Source organism: Silurus meridionalis, chromosome 28 (genome assembly GCF_014805685.1).
Source record: "Silurus meridionalis isolate SWU-2019-XX chromosome 28, ASM1480568v1, whole genome shotgun sequence".
NCBI classification, from domain to species: domain Eukaryota; kingdom Metazoa; phylum Chordata; class Actinopteri; order Siluriformes; family Siluridae; genus Silurus; species Silurus meridionalis.
The window spans coordinates 9,450,175-9,456,174 of record NC_060911.1 but is presented as its reverse complement, the minus strand read 5'-3'; the positions used below and the strand labels follow the sequence as shown (position 1 = coordinate 9,456,174).

Here is a 6,000-nt window from a genome sequence, read left to right as displayed (position 1 = left end):
AAGCTGTCTCTGTATTGCTTTCCTAATAGCTGCACTCAAGCGTCTAATGAGTGCAGGGCACCAATGTCATGATGCTGTTTTTTTTTTTTTGTGTATTGATCAACACACACACACACGCACACACACACAGAAGTTGCTGACTAATGGCCTTTTCTGTCAATTGTAGGTGACAAAAGGACACTTCAGCCATATGCTAATGTGAATGGAAGCTAGCATAACTGTGCTAGCCAATGTCAAATCCTTCTAGCATCCACTGGCCGTTAGGCATCTTAGAATTTCTAAGCTCAGAGCACTAAGGTATGCTGTTACTGCATTCCTAGAATATATTTTTTTTATTCCAGTGTGGATGTCATGTATCACTAAGTTAAACTGAGCACTCGGGAATGCTGTAGCATTCAGCGCAAACACTGAACATTTATTATCCGGACATTTAATACTATATCAACATGTTCATATATTTATTATATTATCTGACATCTAAGAATAAAACACCAATAAGCATGCACTTACACCTTTCAGGCATACCATACCATCTATGCACTTCAGCATAACTGCATTTCATTGGCTCTGTACATGTACCTTGCACAATGACAATAAAGTTGAATCTAATCTAATCTAATCTAATCTAATCTAATCTAATCTAATCTAATCACATTATGACCACCTGCCTAATACTGTGTTGGTTTCTCTTTTGCTGCTAAAACAGTTCTGACCTGTCGAGCATTAACAGCATTAACTTCTTCAGCAATTTGAGCTACAGGAGCTCGTCTGTTGAACCGGACCACATGATCCAGCATTCACTCCCCACATGCATCAGTGTGCCTTGGCTGCCCATGACCGTGTCGCCGGTTCACCACTGTTGCAGATGCTTGCCCATTTCTCCTGCTTCTCACACATCAACTTTGAGGACACAATGTTCACTTACTGACTAACATATACCACCATCTAACAGGTGCCATGATGAAGAGATAATCAATGTTATTCACTTTACCAGTCATTATGTTATAAAGTCATAATGTTATGCCTGGTCAGTGTAAGTGTTTTATTCGTCATCATCAATTTCCAACTTTAAAACTATTTCTAGATAAATGAATTGTGTTATAATTGTGAGTCTGTGAGATTGGTTAGTGTGTGCACACCCCTCTCGAAAATAACAGATCTATGTCTCAAATGCGCACAGAGAAGTAAAACAGAATGAGGCCACTTCTCCCCAAGGCTGGTTTTATTGTCATGGACTTTGAATTGCTTTGAAATGATTCATACTTTGTTCACTTGTAATTTGTACACTTGTACAGCAAGTCAGTCATAATGAGCAATTATACCAATCAGCTGCACCATAAAAACCATTGTCAGGTGAAGTGAATAACATTGATTATCTCGTTACAGTGACAACCTGTCAAGGGTTGAGATATATTAGGCATTGAAATTTATGTGTTGGAAGCAGAACAAATAACGTGAGCCACTATGACAAGGACAAAATTGTGATGGCTAGACTTAAAGCCTGTCCAGAACGGCAGGAGTTTTGGGGTGTCTCCACACTGAGGTGTTAGTATATACAGGCAACAGGATAATTGATGAATGGGTATAGTGAAAGCTAGGTCGTCTGGTCTAATCTCACAGAAGAGCTATTGTAGAACAAATTGCTAAAAAGGTTAATGCTGGCTATGATAGAAATGTCAGAACACCTGGAAGAGAAATAGCACAAGGATGCATTATGTGAAGATGGTCAGTCGATGGAGGCAGTGTCAAGTCAAGTCAAGAAGCTTTATTGTCATTTCAACCATATCTATCTATCTATCTATCTATCTATCTATCTATCTATCTATCTATCTATCTATCTATCTATCTATCTATCTATGACGTTTTGGGCAAAGTTGTGATGAGAAACCATTGTTCTTGATTGGCCCCTTCTCACAACTTACAGGCAGCTGTCAATATCTTGCCACCGAATACCACATCACACCTTCAGAGGTCACACCTTGTGGAGTCAAAGCCGGTCGGTTAAGAGATGTTTTGGCAGCACAAAATGGACCTACACAGTATTGCCATTTGGTTTAATGTGATGGCTGACCATTGTAGGTGCAGTGGTATGAATGGTAAGCGAATGTATATCAACATACACTGTGAAAAACACTAGATAGATAGATAGATAGATAGATAGATAGATAGATAGATAGATAGATCGATCGATCGATCTGGATGGGGTTTTCTTCAACTAGAGACCAGCTGTGGATGGTTCCACATGAATAGTCTAAAGATCCATTAAGTTCCAGTTTGAGTTTGGTTCATCTCAATGTTTCTTCCCTATACCATGTCAGGGAGTGTTTGCTTGCCACAGTCACCACTGGATCACTCAGGGATAAATACAATTATAAGGAAAACATTTATAGACAGTAAATGTATGCATTTCAACTTTATAACCCTTTTCTGTAAAGCTGCTTTGAGACAATGTCTGCAAATAAAACTGAATTAAACAGACTCTTGCTAATAAGGTAATTACTTGAATCAGGTGTGTTTGCCAGGAAAAAAGAGGTTGCTGTACACATTCATTTAGAGCAATTCTATTGGTGAAATGAAGACAAAAAAATAAGGTTCCTGCCCCAGCCCTACACGAATTCAGGTAAGATACACGTGAGAAATCGGTAAATAAACAATAAACAGGAAGTGAACTCGGTTGAAGATGACCTGCATTCCCACTGCAGACAGACTGATACCTGATATATTATTTTAGGTGAATAGTCGTAATTATTTTCGCTATATCCGACGCGTGTATACCTAAATCTGTCTATTAATTTATATACATATATATTTTATTTGTTAAACGCCCAGTGGCAAGACATGTAGTTGTAGCTCGGCCGTCCAGCAGGGGGCAGTGTGTCTCCACAGCCGTTTATTATGAAACCCGTGTCTATATTGAAGCTTTGCACAGCTGGATTTGGACCTGCTGAGACATGGACACAGAATTACACTTGCATTAGATAACTGGAGGGAAATACATGTAATGAAGGATGGAGAGAGAGAGAGAGAGAGAGAGAGAGAGAGATGTATGGCTACCAGTGAAACTGCCAGTCAGAAAATGGATAGAGCACAAGACAGATTTGTGTTTCAAATTTTATACCCTTGACCTATTCGAGATAATCTTTAGTGTACATACTGGCTGGAAAGTATACACAATCATGATGATGATGATTATGATGATGATTGGTATTATAATGAATATAGCTGGCCTGGACTTTCTAATAGGCTTTTTTGCACTGAGAAAATGGAGATGATCAAAGAAACGGTACTGTATTTTTTGTAACTGGTACTGTAACGGTACCATTCAACAACCTAAATACAGCCCCCCCAAAAAACTAGATTGTGCCTGCTGTCCAGTTTGATACCGTAGTTATAAAAGAATGTGACTTTGTGCAAACTTCAGATTGCATTTTATTTGAATAGGGGATGAAAAGTTCACTCGTACTTGCATCAAATCAAAGTTATGTGATACAGAAATGATAAAGGCCAAAGATTAAATTGCTTTGAAGGGCAAAGATTAAAATTTTTATGTTCAAGATCAAATTCCTGTGGTAATCTGAGCCTATGGCTATCTATGCGCAGGTCAGGGATGTAAGATTTTTGAGACCTTTCATTGTAGGTAAGCAAAAGTAGGAAAACATTAGGTGAATTGTTTTCTGCACAAAGGCATTTAACACTGATGTGCAGAATATACAGATAGTCTTTTAATCACAACTGCATAAATAGAAGGCATTTTAGCATATAAAATGGTTTATTATATATAGAACCTGCAAACTATAATAAGAATAAAATACAGCTATACCAATAAACGATATATGTATAGCTGCATCGCACTTACCAACATTTCTTTTGGCACAGTTGCATTTCTTCGTGAATGGTAGCTTTCAGCTTGTCTACTGTTTAAGGTTTTTGAACATAGACCTTTTGATTTGAGGTAACCTTAAAGTTAGAAATCGCAGACAGAGCAATCTGGTGAACGTGGGGGCTTAAGGACATTGCTGAAATGTTGGACAGTAACACTGGAATCGTTATTTCTAAAAACTGCTTGACGGCAAAAAATGCGATGCTCCTCATCCCACTGCACAATGGCTACTAAAACCTTACCCCCTGAACTACTCACAGGTGGTGTGGGGTGGTGGTCAATGAACTCCCCCTTCCCAACTACTACCAATTTCAAAAACCTGTTCTTTTTGCACCACTCTATATGAATGTTTGTATGTATATAACACTGATTATCTCTTCATCATGGCACCTGGGATATATTAGGCACCAAGTGAAAATTTTGTCCTCAATTTTGATGTGTTGGAAGCAGGAAAAATGGGCACGCTTTAATTTTATCAAGTTTGATAAGGGACAAATTTTGAAGGCTAGACGACTGCAGCATTTGTGGGATGTTCCCGGTCTGCAGTGTTCAGTATCTATCAAAAGTGGTCCATGGAAGGAACAGTGCTGAACCGGCGACATGGTCATGGGCGGCCAAGGTTCATTGATACACGTGTGGAGCCAAGGCTGGCTCGTATGGTCCGATTTAACAGACGAGCTCCTGTAGCTACTGTAAGTGCTGAAGAAGTTAATGCTGTTAATGCTCAACTGGTTGGGACTGTATTGGCAGCAAAAGGGGAACCAACACAATATTAGGCAGATGGTCATAATGTTATGCCTGATGGTTGTATGTCCTACTTCTTTCGGCTGCTTCCGTTAGGGGTTGCTACAGCGGATCATCCTTCTCCACACTACTCTGTCCTCTACATCTGCCTCTTTCAAACCAAATACCTGCATGTCTTCCCTCACCACATCCATAAACCTCCACCTTAGCCTTCCTCTTTTCCTCCTTCCTGGCGACTCCATCCTCAGCATTTATCTACCGATATACCCCATGTCCCTCCTTTTAACATGACCAAAGTGAACTCGTTTCTAATTTTGTCCATCCTCGTCACTCCCAATAAAAATCTCAACATCTTCAGATCTGCCATCTCCAGCTCTGCCTTCTGTCTTTTAGTCATTGCCACTGTCTCTAAACCACACAACATCGCAGGTCTCACCACAGTCCTATACATTCCCTTTCACGCTTGCAGATACCCTTCTATCACAAATCACTCCTGCTATCACTCCTTTCCACCCACTCCACCCTGCCTGAACTCTTTTCTTCACTTCTCTAACACACTTTACAATAATTTGCACTGTTGATCCCAGGTACCTGAACTCCTCCACCTTCTCCACCTCTTCTCCCTGCAACCCCACCTTTCCACTGCCCTCCCACTCATTCACACACATGCACTCTGTCTTACTCCTACTGACTTTCATTCCCCTTCTCTTCAGTGCGTACCTCCACCTCTCCAGGCTCTTCTCAACCTGCTCTTTACTCTCACCACAAATCACAATATCATCCGCAAACATCATAGTCCACGGAGACTCCTGCCTGACCTCATCCATTAATCTGTCCATCACCAGTGTAAACAGGAAACGGCTCAGAGCAGATCCTTAATGCAGTCCAACCTTCACCTTGAACCAGTCTGTCGTTCCTACTGCACACTTTACTGCTTTCACACTGTCCTCATACATGTTCTGCACCACCCTCACACACTTCTCTGACCTGACTTCCTCATTCAATACCACAACTCCTCACTCGGCACTCTGTCGTATGCCTTCTCTAAATCCATAAACACAATGCAACTCCTTCTGACCTTCTCTATACTTCTCCATCAACATTCTCAAAGCATTCCACTAAGCATTCCACAAAGGCTGCCAATACTCTTTCTTATAACTTCATGGTGTGACTGATCAACTTTATTCCCCTGTAGTTACTGCAGGTCTGCACATCTCCCTTATTTAAAAAAAAATCTGTACCAGCACACTCTATCTCAATTCCTCAGGCATACTCTCACCTTCTGGAATCTTGTTAAACAATCTTGTTAAAAACTCCACTCCACTAAACATCTCCATGCTTCTACTGGTATGTCATCTGGGCCAACCGACTTTCCA

The 6,000-nt window shown here is 40.5% G+C and overlaps 1 long non-coding RNA gene across 1 annotated transcript in view; it reads left to right on the top strand.

Annotated features, from left to right (window-relative positions):
• The first annotated feature begins 2,522 nt into the window (after positions 1-2,522).
• The window catches only part of LOC124381581, a 102,718-nt gene continuing 99,240 nt past the window's right edge, over positions 2,523-6,000 (top strand). Inside the window, exon 1 of the long non-coding RNA XR_006924879.1 lies at positions 2,523-2,620. This is a non-coding gene — a long non-coding RNA (uncharacterized LOC124381581). The remainder of the gene's footprint in view (positions 2,621-6,000) is intronic.